Genomic DNA, 19588 nt, shown 5'->3' on the forward strand with positions numbered 1-19588 from the left:
TCCTAAGAATTTGTAGTCAGCTGTCTACTATTGAGGAGTGGCAGGGAAAGAAGGATAAATATTAAAGGTTGATTATGAATATTGACAAGTGCATGAGACGTCTGAACTGTTACTTTTAGTGATCAGTAGGTTCACAGGAGATCCCTAATGTGCTTTCAGCCACTCTGCCCATGGACAGCACCAGCAGCACCTTTGCTGGAGCCATCAGGTTCAGTCTGAGCTGTCCTTTCTCCAAGCTGTAAACAGAACCTGCCCCCAGCCAGTGCCCTGCAAACAGGCAGGGTTCTGTCAGGCCAAGGAGAGTGCACAGATATTTGGGGTGTGGGAATGCTGGCAGGGAGAGATGAGGCACAGGGAAACACCTGCAGGACGAAAATCTCCAGGAAGCAGAGAGAAGATCAGGGAAGGAGAGAAAACAAAACCCAGAAATGCTGAGGCAGGGAGAGTTTAGAGATGTCCAGAGGATCCCCTCCAGTGCAGCCCCTCCCTCTGAACAAGCCCCCTCCCTCCTGTGCCCCAGCCAAGCCTCTGCCCTCAGGGCCGGGGCTCCAAGGCGTGCAGCCCCTCCTGTGCAGGCAGAGCTGCAGCAGAGCCGTGGGGCAGCTCTGCAGCCCCGGGCCCAGTTCCCTCTGCAGAGCACAGGGCTGGGAGCAGCTGCCCGGCACTGGGGGCTCTGGCAGGGGGCACAGCTGGCTCAGGGTGACACAGCTGTCCCCAGTGCCCGGCTCTGGGCAATGCTGGCAGTGCAGCCAGGGAAGGAGCTGCACCTCCCTTCATCCAGTGCCATCAGAAGGACACTTGGAAGTGTCCCTGAGATTTCAGTCCAAGCTGGGAGCTTCAATGCAGAGTTCAAAGCTGTCCTAGAGAATCTCTGATTTATGAGATTGATGGGGAAAGGCAGAGGTGTTGTGACACTGAAAATGCTGCTGGGTTGGTGAAATGAGCAAGGTCAGTCCTTGGCTACAAATGTGGAGCTGGGCTGTGGTGGATCCATCTGCTCTTACCTGTACCTGAGGGTTTGTAAGAGAAACATGGGAGTGTGACCATCCTTCATGTGAGAAAAATGAAAGCCAAGAGAAGCTCCAAACAGAATGAATAATCATCTCCTCTCAGTCTCCACTCATCATCTTTCCTCAGAAAACTCACTGTAGTCATCAATGGGATGGAGATATGCTGAGGGTTTCTGATATCCAGGAATACCAGGAGAAACATGGAGGCAGCATAAAAAGAAAACCACAAAACTCTCAAATACAGAAGTGTATACATCTGTGTTACAGAGGAGGGTGTATGGGAAATGGCGTTAACTTTAATTACAGGCATCTCCTCTAACTCTTCACTGTCCCTTTCTCCATGAGCAGGTGCCCATGTGCAGCCACAGCAAATGTCCAACAGCAGCTCCATCAGCCACTTCCTCCTGCGGGCACTGGCAGACACGCGGCAGCTGCAGCTCCTGCACTTCTGCCTCTTCCTGGGCATCTCCCTGGCTGCCCTCCTGGGCAACGGCCTCATCATCAGCGCCGTAGCCTGCGGCCACCACCTGCACACGCCCATGTTCTTCTTCCTGCTCAACCTGGCCCTCAGTGACCTGGGCTCCATCTGCACCACTGTCCCCAAAGCCATGCACAATTCCCTCTGGGACACCAGGGACATCTCCTACACAGGATGTGCTGCTCAGCTCTTTTTCTTTATGCTCTTCATTGGAGCAGAGATTTCCATCCTGACCATCATGTGCTACGACTGCTGCATGTCTATCTGCAAACCCCTGCACTACGGGACCCTCCTGGGCAGCAGAGCTTGTGCCCACATGGCAGCAGCTGCCTGGGCCAGTGGCTTTCTCAATGCTCTCATGCACACAGCCAATACATTTTCCCTGCCCCTGTGCCATGGCAATGCCCTCGGCCAGTTCTTCTGTGATATCCCACAGATCCTCTAGCTCTCCTGCTCCAATTCCCACCTCAGGGAACTTGAGCTTCTTGTGGTTACTAGCAGTTTATCATTTTGTTCTTTTGTGTTAATTGTTTTCTCCTATGTACAGATCGTCAGGGCTGTGCTGAGGATCCCTTCTGAGCAGGGACGGCACAAAGCCTTTTCCACCTGCCTCCCTCACCTGGCTGTAGTCTCTCTCTTTGTCAGCACTGCAGAATTTGCTCACCTGAAGCCTGCCTCGATGTCCTCCCCATCCCTGGATCTGGCCCTGTCAGTTCTGCGCAATGAAATCCTGCTCAGCGTGGGCAACTGAGCCCTTGAAGGACTTAGTGTCAGGTTAAGACTTGCTTTCCCTCCCAAAGCCTTCCCTTGGCAGCCTTGGGCAGGGGATTCATCCTCCCTCCCTCCTCCTTCCCACAGACCTGCTTGGAACCACTCTGTGGGCACTTTCCATTCTCTGTGTCTGTTCTCAAGTGCAGTGCCAACCTGGGTCAGTCCTGGCTCTGTCCTGAGCTCCCAGGAGCTCGCAGGCTGAGATAGCAATGCTCAGCCACACCAGGGCCCTGCCCCTGCCAACAGCACCTCTAAGAACAGCAGCAGCAGCAGCAGCAGCAGCAGCAGCAGCAGCTGCAGCAGCAGCAGCAGCTCAGTCGCCTCTCAGCTGTTGGTGCCCCTGCACTGCAGCCCCTCCCGCTGGCACCAACGTTCCCTTGTGGCCTTGGAGACAGTCCTGAATCCATCCATGGGGTCACAGAGCCATGGGATCACAGAGTTCCAGGTTCCTGGAATCCTAGAGTCATTGAATCCTGAGAACCACACACAGACAAGGAGGAGGAGGACGAGGAGGAGGAGGAGGAGGAGGAGGAGGAGGAGAGGGAGGAGGAAGAGGAGGAGGACAAGGAGGAGGAGGACGAGGGGGAGGCGTACGAAGAGGAGGAGGACGAGGAGGAGGAGGATAAGGAGGAGGAGGAGGAGGAAGAGGAGGAGGAAGAGGAGGAGGAGGAGGAGAAGGAGGAGGAGGAGGAGGAGGAGGACAAGGACGAGGAGAAGGACGAGGATGAGGAGGACGAGGAAGAGGAGGAAGAGGATGAGGAGGACGACTAGGTGGAGGAGGAGGAGGACGAGGAGGAGGAGGATGAGGATGACAAGGACGAGGACGAGGAGGAGGAGGAGGAGGAGGAGGACGAAGAGGACGAAGAGGACGAGGAGGAGGACGAGGAGGATGAGGAGGAGGATGAGGAGGAGGACGAGGAGGAGAAAGAGGAGGAGGAGGATGACGACGATGACGATGACGAAGAGGAGGTGGAAGATGAGGAGGAGGAATAGGAGGAGGAAGAGAGAGAACAAAAACATGAGGATGATGATGAGGAGGAGGAGAACGAAGAGGAAGAGGAGAATGAGGATGAGGAGGAGGAGGACGAGGAGGACGAGGAGGACGACGAGGAGGATGACGACCACGACAATGACGACGAAGAGGAGGTGGAAGCTGAGAAGGAGGAATAGGAGGAGGAAAAGAGAGAACGAGGACAAGGAGGATGATGAGGAGGAGGAGGAGAATGAGGAGGAAGAGGAGAATGAGGAGGAGGAGGAGGAGGAGAAGGAGGAAAATGACAAGGAGGATGAGGATGAGGAAAAGGATTAAGATGCAGAGGACATGTAGGAGGAGGAGGAGGAGGAGGAGGAAAAGGAAGATGAACAGGAGGAGGAGGAGGACAAGGTGGAGAATAAAGAGGAGGAGGACAAGGATGAGGAGGACCAGGAGGAGAAGGACGAGGAGGATGAGGATGAGCAGGATGGGGAGGACAAGGAGGAGGAAGAGGAGGAAGATGAGGAGGAGGAGAAGGAGGAGAATGAGTATGAGGAGGACAATGAGGAGGATGAGGAGGATAAGGATGCAGAGGAAAATGAGGAGAATGAGTATGAGGAGGACAATGAGGAGGATGAGGAGGATAAGGATGCAGAGGAAAAGGAGGAGGAGGATGAGGAGGAGGACAAGGATGAGGAAAAGGATGAGGATGAGGAGGACAAGGAGGACGAGTAGGAGGAGGACGAGGACAAGGAGGAGGAGGAGGATGAGGAGGACGAGGAGGAGGAGGAGGAAGAGTAGGAGGAGGAGGACAAGGACGAGGAGGAGGACAAGGACGAGCAGGAGGACAAGGAGGATGAGGAGGAGGACGAGGAGGAGGATGTCCTCCTTGTCCTCTGCATGTTCATCCTTTTCCTCATCCTCATCCTTCTCCTCCTCGTCCTCGTCCTCCTCCTCGTCCTCATCCTCCTCCTCCTCTGCTTATCCTCCACATCCTTATCCTCCTCATCCTCCTCATTGTCCTCCTCATCCTCATTCCCCTCCTTCTCCTCCTCCTCATCTTCCTCCTCTTCCTCCTCCTTGTTGCCCCCATCCTGCTCATCCTCTTCCTCCTCGTCCTTCTCCTGGTCCTCCTCATCCTTGTCATCCTCCTCTTTATTCTCCTCCTTGTCCTCCTCCTCCTCCTGTTCATCTTCCTTCTCCTTCTCTTCCTCCTCCTCCTCATCCTCCTTGTCCTCTGCATCTTCACCATTTTCCTCATCCTCATCCTTCTCCTCCTCATCCTCATCCTCATCCTCATCCTCATCCTCATCCTCATCCTCATCCTCATCCTCATCCTCATCATTCTTCTCCTCCTCTTCCTCCTCGTTGCCCTCCTCCTCCTCATCCTCATCATCCTCCTTGTCCTTGTCCTCTCTCTTCCTCCTCCTATTCCTCCTCTTCATGCTTCTCTGCTTCCTCCTCTTCCTTGTCCTCCTCCTCATCTTCCTTGTGCTTGCCCTAGTCCTTGTCATCTTTCTCCTCCTCCTCTTCCTCCTCCTGCTCCTCCTCTTTCTCCTCCACATCCTCATCCTCTTTTTCATTGTCCTCCTCCTTCTCCTCCTCCTCATCCAAATTCTCCTCTTCCTCCTTGTTCTCCTTCTCCTCATCATCCTCCTTGTCCTCGTTCTCTCTCTTCCTCCTCCTATTCCTCCTCCTCATATTCCACCTCCTCTTCGTCGTCGACGTCGTCCTCCTCCTCCTCCTCCTCCTCCTCCTCGTCCTCCTCCTCGTCCTCCTCCTCGTCCTGCTCCTCGTCCTCGTCCTCCTCCTTCTCCTCGTCCTCCTCTTCCTCCTCATCCTCCTCTTCCTCCTTGTCCTTGTCGTCGTCCTCCTCCTCCTCCTGCTCCTTGTCCTCGTCCTCGTAGTCCTCCTCCTCCTCCTCCTTGTCCTCCCCCACATCATCATTCTCATCCTCTTTATCCTCCTATTCCTCCTCCTCCTCCTCGTCTTCCTCATCCTCCTCCTCCTTGTCCTCATTTTTCTCCTCATCCTCGTCCTTTTCCTCATCCTTGTCCTCCTCCTCATCCTCCTCCTCCTTATCCTCCGCATCCTTATCCTCCTCATCCTCCTCATTGTCCTCGTCATCCTCATTCTCCTCATTCTCCTCCTCCTCATCCTCTTCCTCTTCCTCCTCCTCGTCCTCCCCATCCTGCTCATCCTCATCCTCATCGTCCTTCTCCTCCTGGTCCTCCTCATCCTTGTCCTCCTTCTCTTTATTCTCCACCTTGTCTTCCTCCTCCTCCTGTTCATCTTCCTTTTCCTACTCCTCCTCCTCCTCCTACTTGTCCTCTTCATCATCATCTTTTTCCTCATCCTCATCCTTCTCGTCCTCGTCCTCATCCTTCTTCTCCTCCTCCTCCTCTTCTATGTCCTCCTCCTCCTTCTCATCTTCCTTGTGCTTGCCCTAGTCCTTGTCGTCCTCCTCCTCCTCTTCCTCCTCCTGCTCCTCCTCGTTCTCCTCCTCCTCCTCCTCATCCTCCTTTTCCTTGTTCTCTCTCTTCCTCCTCCTATTCCTCCTCCTCATCTTCCACCTCCTCTTCGTCGTCGTCTTTGTGGTCGTCGTCCTCTTCGTCCTCGTCTTCCTCCTCGTCCTCGTCCTCGTCCTCGTCCTCCTCCTCCTCCTCCTCCTCCTCCTCCTCCTCCTACTCAACCTCCTCGTCCTCCTTGTCTTCTGCATCTTCATCCTTTTCCTCATCCTCATCCTTCTGCTTCTTGTCCTAGTCCTCATCCTTCTTATCCTCCTCCTCCTCCTCCTCGTTGTCCTCCTCCAAATCCTCATCATCCTTCTTGTCCTTGTCCTCTCTCTTCCTCCTCCTATTCCTCCTCTTCATGCTTCTCTGCCTCCTCTTTTTCTTTGTCCTCCTCCTCCTCCTCATCTTCCTTGTGCTTGCCCTAGTCCTTGTCGTCCTCCTCCTCCTCCTCTTCCTCCTCCTGCTCCTCCTCTTTCTCCTCCCCATCCTCATCCTCCTTGTCATTGTCCTCCTCCTCCTCCTCTTCCTCATCCTCATTCTCCTCTTCCTCCTTGTTCTCCTTCTCCTCATCATCCTCCTTGTACTCGTTCTCTCTCTTCCTCCTCCTATTCCTCCTCCTCATCTTCAAACTCCTCTTGGTCATCGTCGTCGTCGTCCTCCTCCTCCTCGTCGTCCTCCTCCTCGTCCTCCTCATCGTCCTCCTCGTCCTCTTCGTCCTCCTCGTCCTCGTCGTCCTCCTCCTCCTCGTCCTCCTCGTCCTCGTCCTCATCGTCCTCCTCGTCCTCGTCCTCCTCGTCCTCATCCTCCTCCTCCTTGTCCTCCTCCTACTCGTCATCCACCTACTCCTCCTCCTCATCCTCATCCTCCTCGTCCTCGTCCTCCTCCTCCTCCTCGTCATCCTCCTCCTCCTCTTCCTCGTCCTCCTCCTCCTCTTCCTCCTCCTCCTCGTCGTCCTCCTCATCCTCCTCCTCGTCCTCCTCCTCCTTGTCCTCCTCCTCGCACTTTTCCTCGTCCTCCTCCTCGTCCTCCTCCTCGTCCTCCTCCTCCTCCTTGTCCTCCTCCTCCTCATCCTCCTCCTCCTCGTCCTCCTTCTATTCCTCCTCCCTCTCCTCTTCCTCCTCCTCCTCTTCCTCCTCCTCCTCATCCTCCTCCTCCTCGTCATCCTTCTATTCCTCCTCCCTCTCCTCTTCCTCCTTCTCCTCTTCCTCCTCCTCCTCCTCGTCTGTGTGTGGTTCTCAAGATTCAATTACTCTAGAATTCCAGGAACCTGGAACTCTGGGATTCCATGTCTCTGTGACCCCATGGATGGATTCAGGACTCTCTCCAAGGCCACAAGTGAATGTTGGTGCCAGCGGGAGGGGCTGCAGTGCAGGGGCACCAACAGCTGAGAGGAGACTGCAGCTGCAGCTGCTGCTGCTGCTTCTTGTGGGGGTGCTGCTGGCAGGGGCAGGGCCCTGGTGTGGCTGAGCGTTGCCATCTCAGCCTGTGAGCTCCTGGGAGCTCAGGACAGGGCCAGAACTGACCCAGGTTGGCAATGCACTTTAGGACAGACACAGAGAATGGAAAGTGCCCACAGAGTGGTTCCGAGCAGGTCTGTGGGAAGGAGGAGGGAGGGAGGATGAATCTCCTGCCCAAGGCTGCCAAGGGAAGGCTTTGGGAGGGAAAGCAAGCCTTGACCTGACACTAAGTCCTTCAAGGGCTCAGTTGCCCACGCTGAGCAGGATTTCGTCGCGCAGAACTGACTGGGCCAGATCCATGGATGGTGAGGACATCGAGGCAGGCTTCAGGTGAGCAAATTCTGCAGTGCTGACAAAGAGAGAGACTACAGCCAGGTGAGGGAGGCAGGTGGAAAAGGCTTTGTGCCGTCCCTACTCAGAAGGGATCCTCAGTACAGCCCTGATGATCTGTACATAGGAGAAAACAATGAACACAAAACAACAAAATGATAAACTGCTAGTAACCACAAGAAGCTCAAGTTCCCTGAGGTGGGAATTGGAGCAGGAGAGCTTGAGGATCTGTGGGATATCACAGAAGAACTGGCCCAGGGCATTGCCATGGCACAGGGGCAGGGAAAATGTATTGGCTGTGTGCAGCAGAGCATTGAGAAAGGCACTGGCCCAGGCAGCTGCTGCCATGTGGGCACAAGCTCTGCTGCCCAGGAGGGTCCCGTAGTGCAGGGGTTTGCAGATGGACACGTAGCGGTCGTAGCACATGATGGTCAGCAGGAAATATTCTGTTGCAGCACAGAAAAGAAAAAAACAACTTGTGCAGCACATCCTGTGTAGGAGATGGTGCTGGTGTCCCAGAGGGAATTGTGCATGGCTTTGGGGACAGTGGTGCAGATGGAGCCCAGGTCGCTGAGGGCCAGGTTGAGCAGGAAGAAGAACATGGGCATGTGCAGGTGGTGGCCGCAGGCTACGGCGCTGATGATGAGGCCGTTGCCCAGGAGGGCAGCCAGGGAGATGCCCAGGAAGAGGCAGAAGTGCAGGAGCTGCAGCTGCCGCGTGTCTGCCAGTGCCAGCAGGAGGAAGTGGCTGATGGAGCTGCTGTTGGACATTTGCTGTGGCTGCACATGGGCACCTGTTCATGGAGAAAGGACAGGGACAAGTCAGGAGAGGTTTCTTGGAGCCAAGCCTGGGCCATTCCCTGCAGCCTGTCCTGCTGGGACTCACCCACCCTTGTTCCTGCTCTGGGAAAACCTTCACCCAGGTCCCTGCCTGAGCTCCAGTTGTGCTGGCTGAGTGTGCCAGGAGCAGCCAGGGCTGTGTGTGGGGGCTCTGGAGGAGCCATCCCTGCCCTGCTGCCCTGGGTTTGTGGCTTTGTGGCAGAGGGACAAGGCTGGATATTCAGGATTGGTCAGGGGAATCACTCCTTCTGCAGAAAGGTTTGGTACCATCTGCACTTACACTTCTAAGAGAAGTTGATGGTCGGGGTTGGATTTAGGAATTGATTTCCTACCCACACACAATTCCTGTCTCTTTGAGGTCAGAAATCCCCAGAATTCCTGCTGCACTCAGAGTTTGCCACTGAGAGATGTGAGAGGCAAAGGATTCCCTGTGGCTGAGGGAAGGTGAGGGGCTGGATGGGCTTGTTCCCCCAGCACTGCTCTGCTCAGCCCCCTCTGCTTCCCTGAGCATCTCCCTGGGCCTGGACATCCCCTCCTGAGAGGTGCCTTGTCCCTGCCAGCGCTCACAGAGCCCATCCCACCCTGTGTGGCCTCAGCCCGGCCCTACAGAAACCTGCCTGTGTGCAGGGCCCTGGCTGGGGCAGGCTCTGTGTGCAGCTGGGCAAGGGCAGCTCAGGAGAGCCCTGCTGGGCCCTGCAGAGGTGATGCTGCTGCTGCCCAGGGCTGAGGAGTGGCTGAAGGCCCTTTGGGAGGCTCCCAGCAGAGACACTGACCACCAAAGTCACAGTTCTGGAGTCTCTGTAAATGTTCAAACATTCCTTTGATGATCCTGTGTGTCCCTTTCAACTCAGAATGTTCTGTGATTCTGGGATTACAATTCCTGTTCTGCTTCTCTCATCCCCCTCTTGTCTATAATCAAAAGAAAAAAAAAGCTCCTTGCAACAATGTAGAACAGTGAAGTAAAAACAAGACCTTTATTGGAAGCTTCCCGGTGTCCCAAGGGGGATGAGGGAAAATAAGTCCCTGATTTCAAAAATTCATTGAGATTGATTAATTAGGATATTTAAAAGGGACATCCAATAGGAGTTTCAGTTGCCCCAGTTACACAGCCCTGCATCAACCCTTTGGAGTAGGTCCAAGGGCTCCTTTGCCTTCACTTTTTTTATGACTGGTCACATTATGGCCGGAAACCAAAATGTTCTTATTGTAGGTCCTCTTCCTGATAATAAGACTATAGAGTATTTCAGAACTGTGTTTAGATGGTTAGCTTATTTTTCTAAGATCTAAGAGAAAAGTTAGGAAAAGTACTAGAGTTAATTACGGAATATAATTATAAAATGATATAATAGTAGTTAAATGGTGTTAACTAAGAGATTAATATAGTTAATTAAAGATTATACATGTATAAGTATATAATAATAATTTACAGAACTATGAATATATGAAAAATATATAAAAAGCAAAAATATTTTTCTCTCATCCTTCTCCAAAAAGGAATTAAAACAGTCTCAGGAAACCTCCTGAGCTCCAGGCTTACCTTCTTTAGGAAGTGTCCTCTGGAGCTGTGCCCAGGCTGGTCTGGAGCTGGGAGCAGCCCTGCCCCAGCCAGCCCCTTTCAGCAGCAGCACCTGCCCTGCTCAGGGTGGCTCCTTCCCCCCACAGCTCCTGGCCAGCGCTGGGAGCAGCTCCAGGGCCGGCTGAGAGCTGTCCCTGGCAGGCAGCAGAGTCCCTGGCCCAGCACAGCGCCCTGGGCTGCAGGACCCTGCTCTGCAGGACAGCCCTGGGCACCCCTGGCTGCTCTGCACAGGAGATGAGCAGAGAATGCACTCACAGGGGCTGTGGGCATTGGCATGTTCCAGCTTTAGGAGATCTCTCCAGGAGCTGCAGCTGCATTGTCCTGCAGCCAGAGGTTCCTGTGCCAAGGGCTGGCAGTGATTCTGCCCCAGGCACTTCTCAGCCCCTTCCCAGCCCTGACTGATTGAAGCTCTCTGTGCCTCTGTGCTGTGCCCAGGCTGGCTGCAGGCAGTGCCCCAGCCCTGCTGGGCTGGGAGAAGAGCTGCTCAGCAAGAGAAATGTGCTTTTGAAGCTCTGCTTGGTTACCAGGATCACCCTCTGTGCCAGGAGCCCGGCCCAGCTCAGCAGCACAGACACAGCACAAGGACTTTAATGAACCTCTGGGGCTTTGTGCTCAGCCCTGAACATCAGGCCCTGAGAGGGAGCTGCAGAAACCTCTGCAGAACTCCAAGTCGCAATCCAGCTCCAAAGTTTCTGGGACTTTTAATGGGTCCCACTGAGGGACACGACTGAGAAAGTGTCCCCAGGCCCCAGGCAGAGCAGAGAACTGGAGGCACTGATGCCAGGTGGGGACAAAGAGAAGCCAAGTCTTGGTGCCCTGGGGCACAGCAGGGTCTGTGCCACCAAGGGCTGTGAGGAGACACCTTGTCCTGAGGCCCTGGGGCCTCCTGGCACAGCCCCAGCCAGGCTGGGCACTGTCAGCCCCTGCTCCTGCCCTCAGCTTCCCCCCCTAGCCCACATCCCTGTGGCCTCAAGCATCTGCTGGAAGGAGTCCCTGGGGAGCCTTGGTCAGGAATGGCCCTGGGGGCTCCTTCATGCTCCCAGGGACTGCAGGTTTTTCAAAGGTCTTTGGGTTTGGCTTTTGCCTTGGAGTCTCTGAGAGCTTTGTGCAATCATGGCCTCCAATTATCTGCTTTAATTAGTCCCTGGAGAGGCTTTGTCAGGAACAACACTCAGTGGGGCTCATTAATGCTTCAAGGTACTTCAGTTGTTTTGAGGTACTTGGTGTTTGCCTTTTGATACAGACTCTGTGGGAGGTTTGTGCAATCATGGCCCCAATTATCTGCTTTAAGGAGTCCCTTGAGAGCTTTGTACTGACACTCAGTGGAGCTCTTTAATGCTTTGAGATACTTAACTTTTTTAAGGTACTTTGGAATTTTCATTTCCAGACTGAGAAGTTTTGTGCCATCCTGGCCTCCAGTTCTCTCCTCCAAGGAGTCCATGAGGAGTTTGTGTTGGGGATGGACCTAAGTAAGTCCCATTAGTACCTCGTGACACTTTGGGTTTTTCCTCTTGATTTTAACTTCTGGAAGGGTTTGTGCAATCTCCTCTCAGGCCTTGAGCTTCCAGTGCTCAGCTCCAAATGCACCATGGGACTCATTAGGATCAAGCAAGTCCTGACAAACCGTGGCTCTACCTTGATTTGCCACTGTTGTAATGCAGTTCATCATGAACATTCCTTTACTGGTTTTGCTTCACCAATTTGAGATTTCTCGGCCAATGCTTCGACTAGTGTAGTGGGTTCAGTGTTGGCTAATTACCAGTGCACACACTAGAATATACTTACTCAATTCCTGCTGTGAGGTAGGATTAGGAGAATAGCAAAGGTCAAACTTCTAGAGTAAAAAGAAAAGTTTATTAACAGTAAATAAAAGAAGGAGCAATAAGGACCAGAACAAAACTTTCAGAACACTTCCTCTCTCCTGACAACCTGACAATGTAGAGAGAAAAAAACAAGTATTTTCAGTCAGTTTAACATCTCTAGAATTGTCTTTCTTCTCTTCTGTTAGGGAAAGAAGTTCCTCTTGTTTATGTTATGGAGGCGTCTCCACAAGAAAACAGTTATCGCATGGCTTTTAGCTTCCACAAATTGCAGCTGCTCAGAAAAATCTGCAATTGTGAAGTCCCTCCAATTTTCTCACAGCCTTTCTCACAGCTGTGTTTATGGGCCATGTCAGTTTATGGGGTATTAGTTTAAAGAAGAGCTGTCAAAAGCAAAGGTTCTCTCCTTCTATTTCTGAAATCATCTTCATCTCTGGGAACAGAGGTCTTCTTCTCTCCCTGAGGGCACGGGGTCTCATCACTGTGCTCTCTTTCTTGGTTCAAACTTCTCGTGGGATCACAGCTACTGCAACATTTGCTTACTTTAGCATGGAGGCCTTTGCTGAGCAAGTCATCTCCCCATACTTTTCAATGCCTTATAGTAAAAAGAGAGTCTGATGTATCAATGACATCCTTCTCCATAGCTTTAGCAGAGGATTTCAGCCCCAAGATCAAGGCATCTCCTCATCCCTCCCACCTGGGACTCAACTTCCTCTTCCCTGCCCTCGGTGTGTCCATGCTGCTCCTCTGTGTGCCTGCCCTGTGTCCTTTTCTCTCACTGGAGGGAGGATGGCAGCACTGGCAGAGTCAATATCTCCCGGGGCTGCAGATGGTTCCGTGAGCCCAGCTGAGCTTGGTGGCTAATTCTTGTTTTGGCCATGGTCCCTGGACATGAAGACCAGTTCTTTTCCACATGAATGAAGAAACAGAGTGCCACTGTTTTAGGGGTGGATGAGAGTTGACCACCAGAGGCAAAGGCCATCCAGAGCTGCCTGATTGTGTTCTAAGAGATACCCTTACAAATAGGAAATTTTTTAGGGAGGGTACCAATTTTGGCAATGGACATCTGAAATAGCAGACGGTTATTTCCATACAGAGAAGAGCACTGAGCCCCAGTGCTCCAGGAGCTGATGAGGGGCAGGCCTTGACATTCCAAGATCAGCTAGACCGGTCAGGTGGCCCATGGCAGGCCAAGCCAGCCAGACCTGGTCCATGTTCTCCTATCCCATGGGGCCCCACTGTGTCCCAATGGTCCCTTGCTTCCAGGAGGCCCTGAGGTGTCACAATGCCCCCTTGGTGACACCAGGCCCTGAAGGGTCGGAATGGTCTCCATGGTTCCATCAGGCCCCACAGAGTCATAATGGTCTCTAGGTCCATGAAGCCCCGCGGTGTCACCATGGCTCCTTGGTTCCATGGGCTCCAGTGGTGCCACAAGGATCCCCTTGGTTCCATGAGGTGCCCACAGTGTCACAGTGATCTCCATGGGAAGGAAAGCACTGAGCCCCAGTGTGGCAGGGGCAGCCACCAGAGGCCAAGGCCAGCCAGACTTGATGGTACTGGCAGATTTTGTCTGGGAGCAACCCTTGAATATAGGGATATTTAGAGGTGGCATCCTAGTTTCAGACATGGACACCCGGAGGAGAAGGTCTGTTCTTTGCATGGTAAGAAAAGCACGGAACACCGGTGTTTGTGGGGCAGATGAAAGGTGGCCACTAGAGGCCTAAGGCAGCCAGACCTCTCTGTCCTGGTAGCTTTTTTCTGAAAGCAACCCTTGGATATAGGGAATTTTGGAGGTTGAATTCCATTTTTGGTCATTTCTTCATACATAAGGACAGTTAATTTCCATAGGAAGGAAAGCAGCAAGCCCCAGTGTTTCGAGGCAGGTGAGAGGCAGCCCCCAAGGGTCCAAGGGCAGCCAGACTTGTCTTTCCTGGCATTTCACTTGGGAGAAATCCTTGGCGGTATGTAGTTTTGGAGGTGGAATCCCAGTTTTGGCCATGGGCGCCTGGTCAAGATGGATGGGTTTTTTCCTATGGGTAAGAGAAGTGTGAACTCCAAGTGTTCTGGAAGAAGACGAGAGGTTGCCTTAGGCCAAGCCAGCCAGATATGGCTCTCCTGGCCCCTTTTGTTTAGGGGCTATCCTTGGACATATGGCATTTTGGAGGTGGAATCTCAATTTTGGCCATTTTATTAGGAAGGAAAGCACAGAGCCCCCGTGTTTCTGAAGCAAATAAGTGCCAACTCTCAGGAAGACAAGGCCAGCCAAACTTGTCAGTCCTGGCACCTTTTTTCTGGGAGCTATCCTTAGATATAGGGAATTCTGGTGTCAAATACCCAATTTTGGCCATGTGCGCCTAGTTGAGGTGAATGTTTTTTTCCCATAAGAAAGAAAACTACATGGTCCCAGTGTTTCATAGGCAGATGAGAATTGGCCCCTGGGTGGTCCAGGCAGCCAGACCTGTTCCATGTTCCATTGGTTCTGTGGGACCCCACAGTGTCACAATGGTCTCCTTGGTTCCATGACGACCTGGAGTGTCACAATGTTCCCTTGCTTCTGCAGTGTCACAATGGCCCCATGCTTCCATGAGCCCTTGCAATGTCACAATGGCTTCATGGTTCCACAGAGCCCTGATGTGTCACAATGGCCCCTCGGCTCCGTGTGCCCTCGCTGTGTCACAACGGCTCCTCTGTGACACTGCGGCTGCACAAGGTCACCATGGACCCTTGGTTCCTTGGGGTCTCTGAGTTCACAATGGTCTCCTTGATTCCATGAGTCAGCCCAGTGTCACCATGGCCCCTTGGTTCCATGAGGTTCCCCAGTGTCCCCGTGGTCGCTGTCAGAGGCTGGATGAGATCGATGTCCCGAGACACCTTGGGATGCTCGGAATGCCTGTGCGGGGCCGGGGGCGGGTCAGGCCTTGGTTTGTGGTGGGACAGAGCCCCGCCCCCAGCCTGGCCTGGCAGAGCTGTCAATCACACAGCAGGGGCAGTGCTGATTGGCTGAGCTGTCAACCAATCACACACCAGCAGCTGGTGCCTACCCTGACTCTGATTGGTCAATCAGCTGGCAGTCCCACCCCAGGGGCGGGCCCATGGAGGCCCAGGGGGTTAAAAGCCGGAGCACGAGGCCAGCCCATGATCTGGATCCTGCCTTCTCCTGGGGTTTGTCTGTTGGCAATGCTGGGACCTGAGCAGTTGGTGCCCATGTGTGTCTTTCTATAGATCTTCTGTCTTTCTGCTGTTCTCTATTTCTTCTCCTTCTAATCCTGCTTACCTGGAACATTTTTTGGTAATGTAACATCTTGAGGGTTAAAGGTTTTTAGGTAAAGTGGGCAAAGTTAATGAAGTTAATGCTATGATAAGAGTTTTATGTTGAAGTGGATGTTGTATGAAACCCTTTGCTCAAGCTCCTTGATTGTCTATATTTTGCCAGTAAAAATTTGTGTCATTTTGACCTCTTAGCTCTGTTGGTTGGAGCATGGTGCCGGTATCTCCCAGGTTGTGGGTTTAATCCCAGTTTGGGTCATTCACTTAAGAGCTGAACTTGATGATCCTTGTGGGTCCCGTCCTACCAAAATATTCTTTGCATCTGGCCATGATGAGAATATCTGGCTGGTGTTTCTCTTGTGCAACAAAATCAAGTAAAGGAACCTTTGGTGACCCCAAAGTGTTCTGGGGTGTTACAGCCCTGCAGACTCACAATGGCCTCTTGTTTCCATGAGGCCCCACAGTGTCACAATGGCCACTTGGTTCCATGAGGATCTGCAGGGTCACACAGGTTTGTGACATTTGTCCCTGCTGCCCCTCATATCCCCCTGCCCCACAAATAGCCCCGAGCCACCCGTGAGGGACAGGCCCTGCTGTGCCAGGCTGGGCTCAGGGCTTGGCCTTTCTGCTTCCCCCAGCCAGCCCAGGCCTTGCTCAGCATTGCAGTTCCCTGCTCTGAGCCTTGGGCTCCCTGCAATCCTGGCCTCAAGGATCTGCTCTCACCAGTCCCTGGGGAGCCTTTGGCAGTCCCTGTCCTCAGTGGGGCCCCGTGATGCTCCAAGGGACTTGGACTTTTGCTTCTGACTCCTTGAGCAGATTTTTCAGTCTTCTCTCAGTGCCTGAGTCTCCTGGACTCAGCTGAAGATCCATTGTAGGGCTCATTAAAGTACACAAAACCCTCATTGGGGCGGGCTTCCTCTTCCTGCAATTCTCTACAAGTTTTCAGGCCCTGTACAGCAGATTGGAGTCAGTTTAAAGATCCTTTAAGAAGAGAGTTTTAATAAAACATTAATTATTTATTTTAACAGAGCATTTTTTATTTCCCAGTTCGGAGAAGAGCTGATAGAAGCATTCCCCAGGTGATCTTGACACTGAAGTTCTCCTTAGGAGGTCTGGGCATATAGAAGAATGAGCCCCCTGAGGGCTGACGCTGTTTGGACAAGCTGCTCCTCACCCCCAGCCTCACCATGTCTGACATCACCCACCTGGCACTGACATCCCTGTGCCCTGCAGCAGAACCTTGTCCCTGAGCTCTGCAGCTCCATGTCCCAGCCCATTGCACCGTGTCCCACCTGCTCTCCTCAGGGCTCTGCCTGCACACAGGCCCAGGAGAAGTTTTCCTCGTGGGAAGGAAAGCCTGAGCAGGTTTCCTGAACAACAAACCCTGTTGTAGTGCGGCAATGCGCTCCCCTCGCCGCGATTCCCCGAGCGGTGCCGGGCTGGGCGGCGAGAGGGAAGAGAACGGGCGGCCGCTCCCCCTGCGAAGCTCTGCAGTCCCAGTCGGTGGTGCAGGAACAGACGGAGGCGACACGGGACTTGGGGGTGAACAGGATGGTTTTATTCAGTGAGCCCCAAGAACCCCTCAGGAGCGGGAGCAGAGGTTTTATACAAGAATTCAGGGAGACGGGTGTAGGAACAGCAACCAATGAGGGAACAGCAGGGGAGGAGTTTAGGGCAGAACTAACATATCACAAAACTATCAGGGGGAGCAGGGAAGTGAAATAACACAAAATAAGCAATAGGGTTTTGAGTCTCACTAAACAGACAGGGAATGCTCTGGAAGCAGAGGAGGGGCCTAGGATGAATGACAGGGAAGGTTCCAGGGAAAGGGGCAGGGAAAGGGAGGATTGACAACTTGGAGATGAGGGGGTTAGGGGAGAGCTAGGGAAGACTGACAACTGGGGAGAGGCGGAGATTAGGGATGGGGGTGGGGGGGGAAACAGATATTGAACAAAAATCAAATAAAGACACACCACCGCAAAACCCCACTCAGGAGCCACCTGCTCAGTACAGGCTGCCTGGAATTGTGTCACCTTTCTACAAGGGACAGTGTGGCCAGAAATGATCTCTGGAAGCAGAAATCTCTGAGTCTCCCAGCTGAATTCTCTGTCCCTGCCCTTTCCCTGGATCTCTGTTACAGATGGAAGCTGCTGCTGCCATCCTCACCTTTAACCTATTTCTAGAATGCAGGCAGATATTCCCAGCTGTGTTAAGCAGGATTTCCTCAATGTTTCTATAAATCTTTTGTGTCCCCCATGGAACGAAGGGGACATTTTGGCACTGAGGGAGTGACATGGAAGCAAGGAGTCAATTGTGACCCTGGGGTCCCATGGAACCAAGGGGCCATGGTGACACAGAAGGGCCATGTGGATCCAGCGGTCCATTGTGACACTGTGGATCCAAGGAGGCCATGGAGACACCCCCAGAACCTCATGGAACCAAGGAGTTCATGGTGACCCAGTGGGGCTGCATGGAGCCAATGGTCCATGGTGACACTGCCCATCCAAGGAGGGCATTCGGATACTGTGGAAGCTCATGGAGCGAGGTGGCCATTGTGACACTGAAGAACTTCATGACACCAAATATCCATGAGGACACAGCAGGGTATCATGGAACCCAGGAACCACTCTTGACAGTGTGGAAACTCCTGGAACCAGGGGCTGTTGTGGCACTGCAGAACCAACACAGCTGCTGCACCTTGTCCCCTGCCCTGCACAGCTCCTTGGGAGGCACTGCAGGAGCAGCACCCTGAGAGCCTCGGGAATGCCCCTCTGGGATCCATGGCACACGCTCTCAGGGTCCAGTTCCCAGCCAGAAAAAGATGTTCCTGCCCTTGAAGGCAAAGCTCTTAAGAAAGGGCCAAAAGCCAAGTGGAGCAAGATCCTACAGGGACATATCACTGCCAGCCTTCCTAACTTCACCCATGGTTGTTGTAGCTCATGGATTGGGAATGAAATCAGGGCAGGGTCTTTGGTGAGAGCTTCCCTGGGTCAAAGGAGACACTGAGAGAGAAACAGAGCAGGCAAAGGAAGGCAGGAGAGAAAGGAGGTGTTTTAGTTTGGAAAGACAGCTGTCTTCTAAGGAAGGCAGGAGCCTCCCCTGAAATTTAAAAATGTAGACTCTTTCTGAATTGTTATAAATTTGAAATTAAGGGGGCTCTCAGGTAAAAATATGGAAGCAGGAATGACTGTTTTTTATTAGGGAAGAAAATTAAAAGATAAAATAAACAATGCAGTGAACTAAAACAACACTGACAGAGTCAGAATAAAACCTGACACCCTGTTGGACAGGGTGTCAGCCACAGTCCAATTGGAATTGTGGCTGCAGTCCTCCAGGAGTGTCAGGTGTGGTTCTGTTGGAGAAGTGATCCTGTAGGAATGGGAGTCTTCCTCTGAAGAGGAAGAGGAAGAGGAAGAGGAAGAGGAAGAGGAAGAGGAAGAGGAAGAGGCAGCTGTTCCTCTGGGAAAATCCAGCCCAGAAAAGTTGTGTTGGTGGGCCAGAATCTCAAGACTAGATGCAGGTAGGAATGCTTGGCTCCTCCCTCTGGGCGGGGCATCTCACAATGGGATGTTACAGTTCTTATCAGTCATGCAGTGACAATAGCCCATTATCAGCAGATGTCTCCCCTGAGGGAGGATTGATTGTGGAAGAGATAAGGGAAAACTGCCCACTTAACACAGGACAACTGCCATACAGATGGCAAATAGAACACATCTTGCTTTTCAGTCTTGGACAGGAGGTCACAAACACAATCAGCTGAGAAGGCGGCACTCTGAAAAGCAAATCAGAACTGACAGAAATTGAATGAGACAGAAATCAATAATTCTGAAAGTTTTATTTATTATCAAAATAAATCACACCCACCGGTCCCCACACAATCCTGATCCCACACCCTCATATCACACCCTTATATCTCACTTCTCCCGATCTCCTTCCAACCCCATCTCATCCTGGAGGCTGAGGAATTGAGCAATTTTGGCATGGGGCTGAGGTGGGAACCAGCCATTTTGAGATGGGATTGAGTCATTTTGTGGTAAGATTGAGGGGTTTTGAGTGGGATTGAGTCATTTTGAGGTGACAGACCAATCCACCTTGGCTTTTGGAGTGCAAAGATATGGAGAATACTCCCATATATCCCCCAAGAACCCACAAATCCTCCAGAATATGTTCCCAAACAGTAAATTCCACCTCAAATACCTCTAAAATGGTGGGACTTCTGACATCTCTGGTCAATACTCTTTTTAGTAATTTTTCAGGTGTTTTTAAGTGATAAAGACAAATCAGAAGAAAATTAGGTCCAAACCAAAACTAGAGACACCTTGAGCATCCCCTGGGCACTGGACAAAACAAACTCAGCAGCAATCAAATTTAACCCTCCATAAAATGCCTTGAGGAAGTTTTGCTCTTCCCACAAGTCACTTCTGATGGAAACACAGACAAATCCCAAACATTAATAGACCAACAACAGAAGCAATTCTGTGGTAATTCCAAATTTTATCAGTTTCTGCACAGCTGGCAGGTTCCAAAAAAAGAAATATGGAAATTTGACCCAAT

Source organism: Lonchura striata, chromosome 35, assembly GCF_050655825.1.
Source record: "Lonchura striata isolate lonStrDom1 chromosome 35, ASM5065582v1, whole genome shotgun sequence".
Taxonomy (NCBI): Eukaryota; Metazoa; Chordata; class Aves; order Passeriformes; family Estrildidae; genus Lonchura; species Lonchura striata.